Genomic DNA, 17,496 nt, shown 5'->3' on the forward strand with positions numbered 1-17,496 from the left:
ATAATCCTCTGATGTAGAGAAGTGCAAGCACTGGTTGTGACGGCTTCTCTTCCTTGCGAGGCTCCTGCTGTCTTTTAGCCAAAGTCTTTTCTACCATCGCTTTGGAGTAGCTCTTCCGGTCATTTTTGATGTTTCCCACTTAGTGTCGGTCCTCTTCACCAAAACGTCTAAGAATGGTAATTCGTTGTGGATTTCCTTCTCCATTGTGAAAGTGATAGAAGGTCTCATGCTGTTGATGTGTTTCAGGAAGGCGTCTAGTTCAGTATACCCATGGTTCCATATGAAGGTGTCGTCAACATGTCTCAACCAGACTCGAGGTTTCTTGTGGCCAGAGTTTCAAACCACTCCATATAATATATGTGGCTATGACTGGTGAAAGTGGCGATTCCATTGGCAGTCCCTCATCTTGTGTCCTGACTAGTGAAATTCATCATGAAACATTGTCAATCACCTTCAAAGAAACAGATTCTTGATGTCGTAGTATTTTGAACTTATTGAGGACTTGACTGAAGTGTAAATGATGAAGAGCAATGGACCAGGAGCTCCAAGAGAAGCTCTTAGATCATCGGACGTGCAATATCTCACTACTACTTGTTGAATTATATTATAGAGAAGTTATATTATGAATCCACATGTATTCTCACTAAAACCATGATAGAGAAGTTTGGCACATATCAAAGATTGGTTCATGGTGTCAAATGCCTTGCAATACCATCAATATATGAAAATAGGACTGTTTCTTTTTTATCCGTTGCCGAAAAAATATCGTCGGTAATTTTCTATAGTGCAGTCGTTGTGCTAGAGTTATATCTGTAGCCAGATTGGTGTTCAGGAAGAATATTATTAGTGTAGAAATATTTGATTATATGCGGCTTTCTCAACAATTTTTGATATTTCTGGAAAAATGTTCATGGGTCTGAGGTCTTTAGAGTCTTTGGATTGGATATTTTCGAAATTGGCCCTATTACAGTTTTTTTCCAGACATTTGTTCAGGATTTATAATAGAACTAGTTGTTGCCCGGGGCTTTGCCTGCGTAGAATTCATTTTGTCACATCAAATTTCGTGACATACCATTTCAAACAAATAGTTACAATATTTTTTCATTGACCCAAACTTCAGGTTCCCAACTTCAAAACTAACGAAATTCAATACTATTTTTGAACCCCTACATCTACCTTTGAGGTTGGAAATTCCAGATTTTATTTCTTGATGCTCATTTACGCTATACAAAGAACCTACCTGCATCTTTCAAGATTATAAGTTCAGTAGCTTCGGCTGTACGTTAATATAAGAGTGGGCAACAGCTAGTGATTTATATTTTTACTTCAAAAATACAGTAACTGAAAAAATATGTCAACTGCACTAAGTAATGAAAAGCTTCGAGAGTCGTACTATGTTTTCTATAAAGAAATTCGCAAATCTAACACAACCGTGAACGACGTCTGCCCTCACGTGTCTGCCCGTGTTCGGATCGCGTTCTCGGCGATGGCGTTTCATTGCTTAGATCGTCCTTCTACCTCCGCACATCGTCCCCCTCCGTAATACAGTAGACGCGTAATGGCTTACTGCGTTGCGTCAGGTTAATTTTATCGTGACTTTTAAACGATTCGTCCAAATTATTTAATGTAAAAGATAAAGTTCGTTTATATTGAATACTTGAAAAGACAATTGTATGAATTTTTATAACAATTTGACAGATATTCTAAAATGTGCTTTGTAAAAAAGTATCCAATTTAATTGTATTTATGGCTCAGTATTTTGCGTATAGGGGGTACCACATAAAAGGTAGATATATGCTATCGCGGACTTTTATTTAGGACTACTTAAGATAAACAATCCTATGGTACATTATCTGCATGTAACTCCAACGGTATAAGCAGAGCAAACCAAGGTAGCTCTCAGGGAGCTACCTGAGAGCTACCTTATCGTTAATTTATGACCAAAATAACACAACACCTTTGTAAATTGTAGTCTATATGTAATTCAGATGTATAAGCTGCATTTGTGTAAAGTTTCCTCTAAATCCGTTCAGTCGTTTGGGCGTGAAAGAGCCACAAACATACATACAAACATACACCCATCCTCACATACGTTCACGTTTATATTAGTATAGATAGATAGAAGATGGGTCGGGGTGGGATATGGTAATGAAAGATCAACCATTTTGATCTATCATTTCGATGGCGATTTTATCCGATCTGGTCTAATCTGATTTAATAGAATTCATTATTTTGCGAGAGCTCAGCTAAATAAACGGTTTATAAAACCAAGAACTATTAACCTAACATGCCCTGAATAGTTTCAAGTAACATCTGCGAAACACCAACTATCTTTGAGGTCCAAGTTCGGCGATGGTTCTTCCTTCCTCATTCTCTGATAAAAGATGAATTGCCTTCAGACACGGGTTTTGATTTCTAGAATGCGGTGGCGCGAAATTAATTCAAAAAGTCCTGAATTTATTCATGATTTATGGTCGGAAGGATATCGAATGTCGCAATTATGCCCTTCATCTTTTCAAAGAAGGACTAATTTGAATTTTCGGCGTTAGAGCGTTCACTTTTTAATGAATTATACAGCCAAGGAATGTTTTGTAGCAAAGTCAGATATAATGGCGCACTGATTGAGTCGAAATTTGAACTCAAAATTTAGAGATTAAAGTCAGAATTTTGAGTTGAAGTAGAAATTTCGAAATTCAAGTCTAGATTTCGAATTTAAAAATCAGTATTTCCAGTTTATGGTCAAAATTTCGAATTTCGAGTCAGAATTTCGACTTTAAAATTGACCAGGAAGATGTGCAGAATTTATAGTTTTCGAAGTATCACAGTTTATACTGGGTGTTCAAGAAATTTTCTAATGGTGTCTGGTACCTAATTTTTTGGGATATACGATTTTCGCTCCTTACCAGGTTGGCTAAGCTACTTGTCAGTTTAACAGTCGATTTTATGGAAGCGCACATTTGTTTCTTGGATATTACGACTTTAAAACTCGAAATTTTTTATTTTCAATTCGAAAATTAAACGAATTAAGCGTCGAAGTGTTGCGTCACCCTCCAAACTCCCCAAACTTCTCGCCAATCGACCACCAACTTCTCAAGCACGTCCATAACTTTCACACCGGGAGAACTTTCGCCAATCAGGACCAGGCGAATGTTATCGATTTCAATTTATTGCAAACATTAAGATAAAATAAATTAAAATCATGTGGTTACCGAAATTCGATAAAATACACTCAAAACTTATTTCATGTTGGGGTATTGATAAAATAAGAAAGTGAGCAAAAACCATAGCAATATTTTTTAGATGGTATCCTTTTAAAAACTGTAAATAATTTCCGTGGCAACGTTAGTTCAAATCGCCTTGTCAACTTGTTTTATTTGTTACAACATTTGTTGTCAGTATTTTAATTTAGGATTGAAGTTCGTTAACTTCAAGTTTGACAAATGGTTAGATTAACGGAAATGCATAAAATAATAGTTTTACAAATGATTGGTTACGGAGATAAAAGCCTAACACACCAGGAAGTAGCTTGCGTATTTCATGAGAAACTTCCTAATTTACCGCCCATATCTCAAGGAACAATAAGAAAAATAGAGAACCAGCTTCGTGAGCTTGGTCATGTGGGGCAGATAAAAAAAGCAGCTGCTAATACAATGAGTGATGAACTCAAATTAGATGTGATGCTTGAGTTTGAGGAAAACACACCTACATCAAGTAGAAAAAACATCCACTACATTCAATGTTAGCCATACAGCGATAGTAAACATATTAAAAAAAATAAAATGCATCCCTATAAAATGATACCTACTCAGGAGCTCATGGAATACGATTTTGATAGAAGAACTAATTTTTGTGAGTAAATGATGGACATGTTGGATAATAATATCATCCAATTAGAAGACGTTATGTTTTCTGATGAGTGCATTTTGTCTCTTAACGGTCATGCTAATCGATAAAATTGCCACTACTGGTCAACGAAAAATCCTCACCAGATGAGAGAAGAACACACGCAATACCCTCAAAAGGTTAATGTCTGGACAGGGATTATAGGAAACCATATCATTGATACATTTTCTATTGATGGCAACTTGATTGGCGATAATTATTTGGCACTACTTCAAAATGATGTAATTCCAAGTTTAGCAAATTTATATCCTGATCCAAGAAACCCTCAAGTCCCAGTGAATACGATATGGTTTCAGCAGGATGGAGCACCACTGCATTACCAAGTTAATGTCCGGCAATACCTCGATACATTTCCCAATTGGTGGATAGGGAGGCGAGGATCGATTGAATGGCCAGCGCGATCACCTGAACTTTCATCATTAGATTTATTTTTATGGGGATATGTGAAGAGCAATGTGTACAAAAATAAACCTTCAAATTTGAATAACTTAAAAGAACGAATAACGCTTGCGATTACGCCTGATATGTTAAATAATGTTAGAAGACAGTTTTATTTGAGATTAGGATGTTGCCAAGACGTTCGCTGTGAACATTTTGAACTTCTACTTCGTTAACTTCCGTGGTTCTTTTTCGTTTCTACATTATATTACGTTTTGCATTACATTTAATTTTTGAGTCTATTTTATTGAGTTTCGGTAACCACGTGATTTTAATTTATTTCGTCTCAATTGTTGCTATACACTTGGAAGTGATACCATTTTTGAATAGAGAATGAACATACCTTTCAAACTATATATCACAAACCTAATTTACCCAAGAATGTCACATTATAATTTACATTCGACGTGTTTCGGGAATTTTTTTGATATGTACAGTAACCGAAATAATGAATTTATTCTATTTGGCTTTCACACACTGTATATTCTCCTTTTCATCTAGAAGTTGTTTTCAATTTCTTACGCGAAATAATGACTTTAAACTCGAAATTTTAACTTTAATCTCGCAATTTCAATTATTCAATTTCTGGAATTTCAAAATGATCTTTTTTTAATTCATATTCGTATAAGATGATAACGTTGGTGGAAAAAATCAGCTCCATTGCCGTCTGCCTCTGTGGTTCCCATGTCGTGGCTTTGGGCTCCTACACTCTTCAACCAGCATTTCATTTTTTAAAGAAGATATGTCTATCATTCGAGAAGAATTAACCTTGTTTAATTTTTCATGAGTCAACCTCTATAAGTAAGAAGTATCTTTAATCTTATATATCATCTCTTATGAGTCAATCTTAATAAGTAAAAAGATTGGTAGATATTAAGACCACATTTAATATTTCATGCATGTTCCTATGAACTCTTTCCTGTAGTTCATAACTCTGTTCCCTACAAACATATTAGGAATTCCTGTGACATTTCCAATTTGACAGTATTGCTAGAAAAAAACGTTTCAATATTTTCTAACTGCACTACAGAAGATTTAATAGATAATTTGAAACAGATCTTCATGGGACGTTATCAACAAAATAATTTATACAATATAAGCAATTCGGTTTAAAACACAAATATCTTTGTTTTTTTGGCCCTCTTATTCCCAAACAACACTTTATGTGTACCATCGCTTGACAGTATGTTGATGTATTTTTCAAAAAGCTATCGTATTGAACACCAAATTTTCCTCAGTCAAATCTAGAAAAAATTGAGTCTACAACATCGAAGTCACTGTTGGGACATGCATAACTACACTTCCGGTTAAAAGTGGAGTTTCCTATGCCATAAACTTTCATAAAACTTCTCACCAGAGTGTACAAAAAACATTTCCTGGAATAATAGATTATCGGTTATATTTTCGTCTGTATTTACTAATTCGTACAAAATTTCCTATTAAAAATGAATTTCTGATAAAACTGTTTTCTACATAGGCACATGGAATTAAAAACAATCCAAAGTCGACTTCTATTTTCATAACAGGATGACAACATAAACAAAATAGTTTTGAAAAATCATAACCACATCATAAAAATTGGTGGTATCATTAGTAGATTACAAATTAATAATGAACGGATAATTATTTCTCTTATTGACAGAATGTTGTAATATGAATAATTAGATTCATAAACATTCAGATGCCGCTTGGTTGGGTATTTTTTAACACCTTTGTTTGGACAATGAACATTTAAAAAAATATTATTCTAAATGACTTTGGAGGAATACAGTTTAGAAAAATCTTTATTTTTATCAATTATTATTCACGAACATGTTCTTTTTAAAACTTGTTTTCTAATTATATATTAATTCTGTTTTCATAGATAATAGTATGAGTAATTTGTGAGTCATATTTTTATCTCAATATTGTGGTTTTGTCGATTAGTAAAAATGGCTCTGTCAGATAACATAATATATAGTTCTGGGTTTGTAAATAAATGGTGCTTTTATTGTTTCACTCATTTATTTGCCCTGTCTCAACTTACTTATAACTTCTAGATATTGAATCTGACATAGTATTTCAATTAAGAATCTCATAACATAATCTGCCAAGCACAAAAATTGACTAATTTTTTTCTTCCATATTATCCCAAGTATCTGAAAATGTGTAAAAAATTTGGAATAACCAGAAACAAATAAAAAACCTGTCATAATCAATACGATATAAATTTTTTCATTTGTATGTTCAGATATTCAACAATGAAAGGATATGAAATCGCAACTAATTTCCCCAAATGTATTTATCTCAAAAATGATTCTCCGATAGAGGAAGTTGGCAATTTAAATATTTTTAGTGGATGGGTAAATATGTAAATTAATAATGCCGCCCTTCTGATTTATTTTTATTCTCCCATATCAAAATTCTATCTTGAAAATTTTGTTATGATAATGTTAAAATGGAAAGTGACCCTTTCAATAAAGCGAGTATTCCTCTACCTGGTCTCAGTTAAAATAATGTACCTTCTTATTTGAATATTATTTACTTAGAATGTACAATTCAGAATATCCTTAGCTTTGCTAATCATTCAATAATCAAATAGGTAAAAACCAAGGTTCAACCATCGTATACTTAAATGACTTTTTCTTCAATTGTTTCTTTAAATCTAAAATTGAAGAGGATTGATGAATTTTTGGGTGAACTTTAGGAAATGTCAAGTATTTCGTATATTATAGAGCTTGCTGTTGAAAATACTTTTTTTTTATGGACAAAACACAAGCAAATAATGGGTTGATGGGTTGACCACAGGTGAAATGACAATTTCATACAAACAATAAGAAAATAAAATGAAAATACAATAAAAAACAAGGTAAATGACGGACACATTTCAGAAAATAAAAAATAAGAGAACTATTTCAAACCAAGTTAGTTCACGAGGTTTCGATTGTTAATATTTATCCACATTGCACAGTTTCTACCAGAAATTATATTTTAAGGATTATGAAATTCGAAAAATTATTTGTAGAATGTCATTTTTTGATGGGCAAAATATCAGGTTGTCACAAAAGGCAGTTCCCTGAAAAAATTAATTTCAAGGAGGATTATACCTATTTTCACGAGAATATCCAATTAATGAAGTCTTTCGATAAGCGGAATATCCGGTTGTCACAAGAAGAAGTCTTCTGAAAAATAAATTTCAGTCTTCATTGAAAGTTATTTCCTTATAAATGTTACCTTAGGCTTTTAGGCTTGTGAGGATGATATTTTCAAGAAAGTATTTGATAAATGAAGTCTTTCTATGAAAGAAATACCGGGTTGCGGGCAAGAGCTAGGAAATAATATGTTCACACAAAGTGAAATGTCAGACCAAATATTCATAAAATGAAACGAAAAATAAATGATTCATGAGCAAACTCTACAAAATTTCAGTTGGAAATAAGCATATCAATGTTTTCGGGTATAACCCAAATAACATTATAATAGTTGCTAACTTTTGTAAAATTCACTCTAACAAAAGTCACAAATATGAATTTCAATTCGGAAATAGGCAAGTACTATCTACCGGAAGACAACAGAAAACAACACTTCGTGCTCGAAATAATTTTTCACAGATCTGTTGAAAAATTCACATTCAAAACCCTTATTTTTATCTTAATGTGCAAGAAATATCTAACGTATTTATTTGATGAGACTTGATATCGTATCTGTCTAAGTAGCTTTCCAATTACAATTCTTATGTGACCATCATTTTAAAAATTTAAATTTTTTATCAAAATAAATTCAGTTGTTTTTTCCCCATTTCCATTTTAACCCCTCAACAAACTCAAGCAAAAAGCGGAATTGACTGATGTGACATTATTGTATTCGGTTCCGAGATATTCATCTTCTTGGAGAAAACCGATGCCTGGGTCTTTGTGGCACTGAATTGAATTCGAAATCACTTCTAGATCCTCATCGAGCATCCAAATCAGCATATTATTTTCTTAGTTTTTTCGACGAATTGCAAATGTATCGTGACAAGATAGAATACTTCTTATTAAAAGTCATAAATCTACAAACATGTTGAAAACCTACGGTATCTAAATATAAGGCGCGGTATTGCTCAACTTTTTATTAAAACCACATAAACAAGATGAATTTTTAGGACGAAAATACATTTTTTATCACTGCAGATTGCACATCAACCATTAGGTGACCCACATTAGTGTTTTGATACGTTTTAGGTCCTATTTATAAAAATGCGGAGTAGTTAACCTACTTTCTAGGGATTCTTTTATGGTGCCTAGATAAAATAAAAACTTAAAATAGTTCAAAAAATCGTAAACTAGAATTGCATAACGTAGCCGTTCTTTTACTATTGACTTTTGGTGTTTATAGAGGAGATGGTGCCAGATGTGGTAAACACTGAACATTTGTTGTAAAAACTAATTATTTATGACCTCTCTGAATTTTCAGACGTGTTCGTGAAGACAACAATTCGAGAGAAAAGCTCGATGTGAAAAGAAGCTACGAGATGAATTGATTGAATAGGTTTGTTTTTAAGTTGAATAATTCTCAATTGAGGTGTATGTGTTGATGATTGGAAAAATGTATAACTACAGGAAATATATTACTTTGCGACTCAGTTGTTTTGGAAAAATATTCTCTAGATTTTCTGGAGCCTACTCAAATTGTTTTTTAGAATGAACCGTATATTTAGCCGTTCTGGCGGACGTAGAATTTTATTCCGGGGAAAACATTTGAAAAAAACAACGAGGAATTCAACTTTTTCTCTAAATGTCGTCTACTTAAAACAAAAAAAAGTTTTATCATGAAACTGATTCAGACAAAAATTGTTGATCGTATAATTAAATATAAAAAATGTCGCAATACTTTTTACCTAAGAGCCACTGTTTCTGAGATATAAATATTCAAAAAGTTGGAAGAGTTGTATAATCGTCATAATATGCACGCCAGATTAATTTTTTAAAAAGAATAATTCATCTCCACAACACCAACGGAGTTCGCCTTCTTCTCTCTATGCATGGAGCTCCTAAAACACTACGTGCTCAGATAAGTTTCGATATGCATGTTTCGTTAAAAACACTCGAAATAAAAAACAAATGCAATTAGCTTGTCTTTCTCCAACCTCAGCGGCTGCTCATCAACATCTTTTACTGGTATATTACCAAGTACTGAAGACTTTTAACTTCAAATCTCAAATCATCTGCAAATATCAACCTATCATTGTATAATCTGTTTAAATCTGTTTTTCCGTTAATTAGATGCCGCACCCATACGAACGACAACTCTCAGAAGTTGAGAAACTTGTGCGAGCTAAGGACTAACGAGGTCTTACCTTTTAACGTGTGATTCCTAACACGGTTGCAGAATCGTTCCAGCTTCAACCAGATAAATTCTCTCGAGAAAAATATCTGGTCGAGGCGGGATTCGAACACACGATCTTCCGATCGTGAGTCGGACGCACTACCACCGCGGCCAATTCCACAACAATAATGAGTAGAATAAATCATTAACAAGTAGTTGAAAAAGTAATGGACCGAGATTAGATCCTTGAGGGACTCCACCAGTGGCAATATCAATATTTGAATAGAAACCTTTAGCCATGATATGATTTGGAAAGCTGAAAATAGATTTCTTTGGAACCCATAACAGGGGACGTTCAACTATTACGAAAGCATATTTATTACAATTATTTACACCCCATCCCCCTTGTCAGCAAAAGTGAGCAAAGCTCTAACCCTCTCCCCCCATGCTTACGTAAACAGTGTTCTATACATTTTTCACTTTTCAAACATCAATGAATGGGTTGCCATATGTGTAAAAAAATAAATAACTGACGTGACTAACGTAAGTAGATGACGTTATCACCATCTAGGCCTCTCGCCCCCCATGTCATCAAAAATAAGCAAAGCAAAGATCCCCCGCCCCTTATAGTGCTTACGTGATACTGAGAACAAAGAAGTAAATAGCAACTAAATGGTTTCCAGTAATTTCAAATCACATACTTGCATGAAAATCATACAAGATCATTATGAAAATTCATAATAATTCCCTTAGCAAAACTGTGTTATTTTAATCCCCTTCACCAAGAGGAGAAAATTGGACGATCTAACGCCACTTTCCCTCAATGGTGAGGTCATTCCATTTGGAACGGTGGTGAAATATCTTGGCATTGTCCTTGATAAAAGACTCACCTGGAACGCTCACTTGAAAAAAGTTTTACACAAAGCCAGACTGTCTCTATGGACATGTCTAAGGATTTGTGGTAAAACTTGGGATTTAAGTCCCAAACAAATCCACTGGATTTATGTGATGATTGTCAGAACCAATGATCACTTATGGTGCAATTGCCTGGTGGCCGAAGGCTTTACAGAAAACGGCCCAAGCGAAGCTCTCTGGCTCACAGAGACAGGCTTGTCTGGATATCAGTGGTGCCATCAGTACCACACACACAGCGGCCATGGATATCCTTCTAGATCTACCTCCACTCCACATTTTTCCGGAGAGAGGCTAGATGGACTGCATACAGTCTTGTGCACATTGCCAATTGCACATATAAATTTAATGCAGAGTGCAACAGACTGTTAGTTGACACTGGAGGTCACAGCATTCTGGAAATGACATCTTACTTTATACCTCCAATTGTCAACTACGAACTGCCTTATAAAGTACTATTCCCGGGTAGAGAGGATTGGATTCTCCGGGAGAAGGAAATATTTAGAGCAGATTGGTTCACAGATGGATCAAAAACACCTTCCAGTCCTATTGCAGGTTTTTTTAGTTGCAGATCCAGACAGATATATCAACCTACCTAGGAACTTATGCGACTGTATTTCAAGCAAAAATTTCCGCTATTGAATTGTGTGCGGAGAGATTAGATAAATCCAACCTCACACACAAGTCAATAAAAATATTCTCGGACAGTCAAGCGGCGTTGGTAGCTTTTGGCTCCTACCGAGCGACGTCTAAATTGGTAGCAAATTGCCAAAAACGACTCTCCTTGATAGGAAGACTTAACAGATTGTCTCTGGTCTGGATTCCTGGCCATACTGGCCTGGAAGGCAATGAAGCTGCTGACTCCCAAAGAGGGTGTTGCAGTTTCATCGGACTAGAACCTGTCATTGGCATCGCTTTAGGCTTTGCCAAGCAAACATTGAACACCTGGATGGAAAAAATTTTCCCACCAGAAACACTTTTCCCACCAGAACTGCAATATTGTAATCGACGGGCGTTTCACCATCAAATTGGTTGGAGGATTTATTCTATACAACAGGTTCCAGTTTTAATTTTTATTCCAATATTGAATTGTGAAAACTACTTTTCCCAATATATTATTACACAATGCTAACGGTGTAAAATAACAACCTCTTGTAAGTTCAATAGCAATGTTTAGGCATTGTTCAGAATATTCCTATGTATCATTCAACAACCTTGTCTATTTTAACTTTTCTATAACTGGTGTTAGTCTAATAAAAAGAATGGTCATTTTTATCAAAACCACCTAACCTTATTACCACAGTTTGCGGGTATAATTCGTCATATATTCACGAAAAACATATCAGTCATTTTAAAATGAAACTTCAACTAGAAGTCAATTCTCTCAGCACGAAACATCCTTAGAAATATTTAAATTTCATCACATTTTCCACCTTAATGACTGTATTCCTGAAATAAAACTTACGGATTACAAAAAGAATCGTTGTCATAGAAAACATATGATAATTAATTCATAACAGCGTTTTTGTTGAAAACGCTAGAAAATTTCATAAAAAGTCTGTGAAATTTCAATATTTTGCACCACAAAGTGAACTCCACGTACAATAATATCTTTTTAACTTCTGTAGACTAAAAAGTATCTTATATAGAAAATCTGAAATTAAAATTTCTGCTTCTAGATATACATAGGTAACTATTGGTCTCTATATCTTTGAGGAGTTGTAGCTTGGTGTAAAACATTTTAGGATGTATATTCATATCAATTGCTTTTCAAAACCTTAATATGATTTGAAAATGAATATTTCGAAATAAAATCTTGAAATATTCATCTTAGCAGTGCAGGAAAGATCCGAACTAAACAGCAAAGTACTTATGATGCACTGTTTGGAACCTTTGGTGTAGTAATGAATATTACTGGAGTTTTTTTCCCCAACACCAAATCGTTATTTTTAACACCTCGACACGTGTTTCGATCACCAAGTGATCATCCTCAAAGAGGAAGATTAAAACAGAAAAGTGCTCGGGACTCGCTTCATTTCAATGCGGCTCAACTGCATATATGAAACCTTCGTTTAAGATAAATATTGATTGCTAGTAACAGCGCCATCTCGTGAACAAAATCCTAAGCGGAGAAGAAACATCCCATGTACCAATACTCTAACAGGTATCAAACCGTGTCTAAGACTGTATTGAGGAAAGATACATTACTAGAAATTGAATATCTTGAAATAATAGTCACTCCCTATTACCTAAGCCGTGCTATCAGATAAATGACTCCTGGCTAAAAATTAGAGGCAACAGAAATTGCCTGAAATAAACACCAGCTAATCCTCCCGAATATGAATTCTGTGATATCAAATCTTTTGTCAATATGGTTTTTGTTCTAATGTGCTATACAAATTTCCTAATCCCTCCTGGAAAATTGTGAGATTTCCAAATGAGTAGCACCTACCTTCTTCAAAGGAAACCATAAAATAATAAGAATTCAAAGAGTTATTGATTTTAAAATAGCAAAGTCTATTTTTCGTTATTTATTTTTTCTTGGAAATTGGATTAATCTTTACTGTTTCTTTGAAGGGGTTATCCCGAAGTATAAGCAAGATTGGAGAAACCTTAATGAAAAAATAATGTTCAGCTTCAAATTATGTAGCAGACTTCCATTCATTAGGTAATTAAACACAACATTCAGAATGATTTCAGGATTAGAGACAAATTTATTAAAATATTCTTTGAATTTTCAGAACCAAAATATTTACATTCAGAAAACAATATTGTTTCAAAAATGTATTCCTATTGTTTTCAAATATGTATACAAAATTCGTAGGTATGTTAATATTAGAATTGTAAATTACTTCTAACAAGTGTATAGTTAAAAAAAACATATGAATATAAAGTTTATATCCTGATTTATTGAAAAATGAAAATTCTGGATGAAAATAGAGAAGTATCCTGTGTTTTTTCTAAGCAGTCATTTGAATAAATTATATTTTCACTTTTAGAAATCTACTTCTACAAAACTCCTGAGAATATAGTTATTCCAAGAGTACATAAAATTTTATTATTTTTGCTTCTTATTGAATCCCCTTCTCAGAAAGGAATTCCTCTTTTTGTTGATTTACAGAAACTGCTTACTAATTGAATTTGAACAAAATTCATACTGTTTCATTCCTCTTTGAATTCTTGCTCTCATTCAAGCACGTAAATTATTTTTCCGACGTTGTTACCGTTTAATGTTTTTGCAGGTTTTTTGGTCAACTTTGTGATTCATAGCTGAATATTTATAATCAACGTTGACTAAAATGGTTACATGATTGTTTCGAAAAACATTTTTGTGGAGAAGTCGATGTTTCTCACTGCTTATCTGGGGTTTTGACCTTCCACAATTTAAAAAATAAACATAGTTGAATTTATTGAAGGGTAATAAAGGGTAAACTTCCAACAGGGACAATTTGTACACGCTAGGGAACAAAACAGTTCAACTTTTTCGCAACCACATTTAGCACTACATCCCTTTTTACAGTTGCAAAAAGTTGTGTTCAGCAGTTTTTCCGGCGCAGGTGGGAGTAAAGTCTGAACTGGTTCTTATGTGTTGTCAACCAACTTCGAACCCCAGTCTTCTGAGTCTAGCTGATAACCAAGCCACACTTGAACTTGGTAATACATCCGAACAAGATGTTGATGAGCAGCATGCATGCATGAGCATGCATAGAGAGAAGAGGGGAATTCCGTTGGAGATGTGGAGATGAATTACTCTTTTCAAAAACTCCAGCACATTGAACTGAATCCTGCGTGGAAACATGCGCATATTATTACGATTACAACTCTTCCAACTTCAGTACAAAAATCGCTACACTTAAATATTTGCAAATGTAAACTCTTTCAGTTTTTCAAGGACCAAACACAAGCACTACAGTAATATCCTTAAGGAACTCTTAGAGCGGTGCCTGTGCGAAAGTAAGTAGTGATTTATATTAGATTTGAATCGCTGGAGTTTGAATCCATTTGGAAAAACGTTCTCAGGAAGTTTATTCCACATAAACGATGTTCTAAAGATGAAAAAGTTTTGAACAGTGAAGTTGGAGGTGTACTGAGTTGAACCTCAAAATGATGAACAGCCACAGTCCGTCACGTATTTCTAATATGTACCGCTCTTGTGTGCCAAGTCACTTAAACACTTCCCGTGAAAGTATCTATAGAAGAGAGGCAAATCTCTAACCTTTCTTCGATGTTCCAGACTATCAAGTTTTCAAGTGATGTTCGCGTCTCCAATCAGGCGAATGGCTCTGTTCTGGATGGAATCCAACAGTTTCAGGGTATGTTTGGGGGCGAAGCTCCATACATGAGAACAATACTCCAAAGAAGGTCTGATCTGAGTCTTATAAAGTATTAAATTTGCTGAGGTGTGTACAGTTTTCTGATTCGGAACGGTGTTCCAAGCTATTGAGAAGCAGCTTTTGCAATTTCAGCGACATGATTGAGCTAGGACTTATTGGTGTCCATTTTAACCCCCAACAAACTTATCGAAGCAGAAAGCGGAATTGTCCGACTTGACATTATTATATCCGGTTCGGAAATATTTATCTTTTTGGAGAAAACCGATGCCTCGGTTTTTGTGGCATTGAATCGTACTTGGTTCATTTAATCCAAATTCGAAATTACTTCTAGATCCTCATTGAGATATTCAACCTTCTGCTGCCGGTGAAGATGTGCATCCGCAGCCGATGTCCTGGAATCCAAATGTAATGACAAGACAAGTGTGCTGTCGTCAGCAAATCATTATATTGGATTCTTGGTTTTTGCAAATAAGTCGTTGATATACAATAAAAAGAGAGTTTGAGACAATATGGATCCCTGGGGAACACCAGCGTTGATGGTGAAACTATTCGAGAGATATCCATCGACGGTCACATACAGGAAACGTTTTTTCAGGAAGCTGGAGATTGGACCCAAGGCAAAATATTACAACCTTCAGAATGGTGTTATTACTTTCGATATGACAATGGACTAGTCGATTCCATCATGCTTACCACCTAAGCATATCAGAACTCCTCCAAAAGGTCCTAAAGTCAATCCAAAACTGGACTGTCTAGAAAAAACTCAATGCCAATACTAGCAAGCTAGTGCTGACCCTATTTACCAAGTGGTGAAAGTATGATGCAACTTTGAATTGAATTTAACTTACATTTTACATAAAAGTGAAATACTTGGATATGATAATCGATCAAAACTGACTGAAAACAACATGATCTTCAAGGCTAGCACATCAATCTGGACATGTCAAGGAGTATCGAGATTTCTGAACAAAAATTACTTACTAATTATTCCAAACAGTTATTGATTGAAAGAATATATGTTTCCGAAATTCATCCAATTCAAGGCCAAATTTAGTATTTAAAACGATACTTAAAAATAGATACTCAAAAATAGAATTAGAATGGAGAACTTTTTACAAGTGTAGAAAGGCAAACTTTTATGTTTACCCCGATAAGTTACTGCGTAAAAATCAAAGTATTTTTCACAAAGAAAAATCTTCTATTTATCAGTAACTTGTCGAATTTAACAATTTTGCCTATCAAAAAAAATATTAAGAAATAATACTTATCTTTTACGTTTCGGAGGCCAAAATCTGCCTCCGTCTTCAGAAATGGATAAAAAATTCGAATATATTCGCAGTTATTCCTTTTTTGATATCTTATTTCTTTACTTCTTCGACAGATGTCAAAGAAGTTTTGAAATATGAAGTTATGTCAATGTTGTTGATTGACAACTGAAACATTCGATGTAATACAAGGTACTCTCCGATATCAGTTTGATTGGCCAGATTTTGGCCTCCGAAACGTAAAAGATAAGTAGTATTTCTTAATATTTTTTTTTGATAGGCAAAATTGTTAAATTCGTCAAGTTACTGATAAATAGAAGATTTTTCTTTGTGAAAAATTCTTTGATTTTTACGCAGTAACTTATCGGGGTAAACTTAAAAGTTTGCCTTTCTACACTTCTATAAAGTTCTCCATTCTAATTTTTATATTTTTTCAGATTGTGGAAGGTAACAAATACCCAAAAAAGGTCGATAAAAAACTGATTTTTTTCTCCACAAACATGTCTTTTGTTGAATTATTATTATTATTATAATTACTTTTTTTTCATTCAGTTATATGTCTACTAGTTCAGTGTCTATTCATATTATTATTCTATTACTTTCAATAAATGATATATTGTATCCTTTGTGGCTATATTCACAATCGAGGGCTAAAATCTGCATATCTGTCTTCAGAATTGTGAAAATCTAATGAAATTTGTAGTTTTTTCTTTGATTCGATTCATTTTCACACGTCTCCGACTGTTATCAAATGTGTTTTTTTTTAATGAAGCGAACCAATAAAGATCTGCAAGTATCATTAAATTTTTTCCAATTATTTAAATGAAGGCAGATTTTATTTGATTTTGTGGAATGTGAATATACATAAGAAGGTCGCTAAGAAACTCTTATTTCTCATTTACTTTAATATTATTATTACTGTTTTGTACATTAGGATGCCTAATTGACAAAGTTATCATTAGATTTTGAAAAATTGTGTCCAAAAGTATTCCACGTTAGTAATTTAAAATACTGATCTACGATATTGATGAAAGAGCTGTATTTTTAAACAGCTGTAACTCTTTTGAAAATATTTCGGAATACTTGTTCAGAACCATTACATGAGAAATATTATAACACCGACTATATTTCAAAAATGTAACTGTCCAAATATTCATCTCCCACGATTGTTCGGAAAACTTCCTACCGAACAAAAATCATTAGGACTAATTTACGAACAATTCCGACCTTTATCTCATCCGGTATTTCGGGAACCAAGTGTCCACATAGGGGACACTTTTTTCTCGTGGCCAGCAGTGTGGTATGTGACATTTTCGCATACCGCGCATATTTTGAGGAGCCCGGAATGTCCATTTCCG

This window comes from Leptinotarsa decemlineata, unplaced genomic scaffold (genome assembly GCF_025532065.1).
Source record: "Leptinotarsa decemlineata unplaced genomic scaffold, Ldec_3_MD MMD2_tig00000008_RagTag_RagTag, whole genome shotgun sequence".
NCBI lineage: Eukaryota > Metazoa > Arthropoda > Insecta > Coleoptera > Chrysomelidae > Leptinotarsa > Leptinotarsa decemlineata.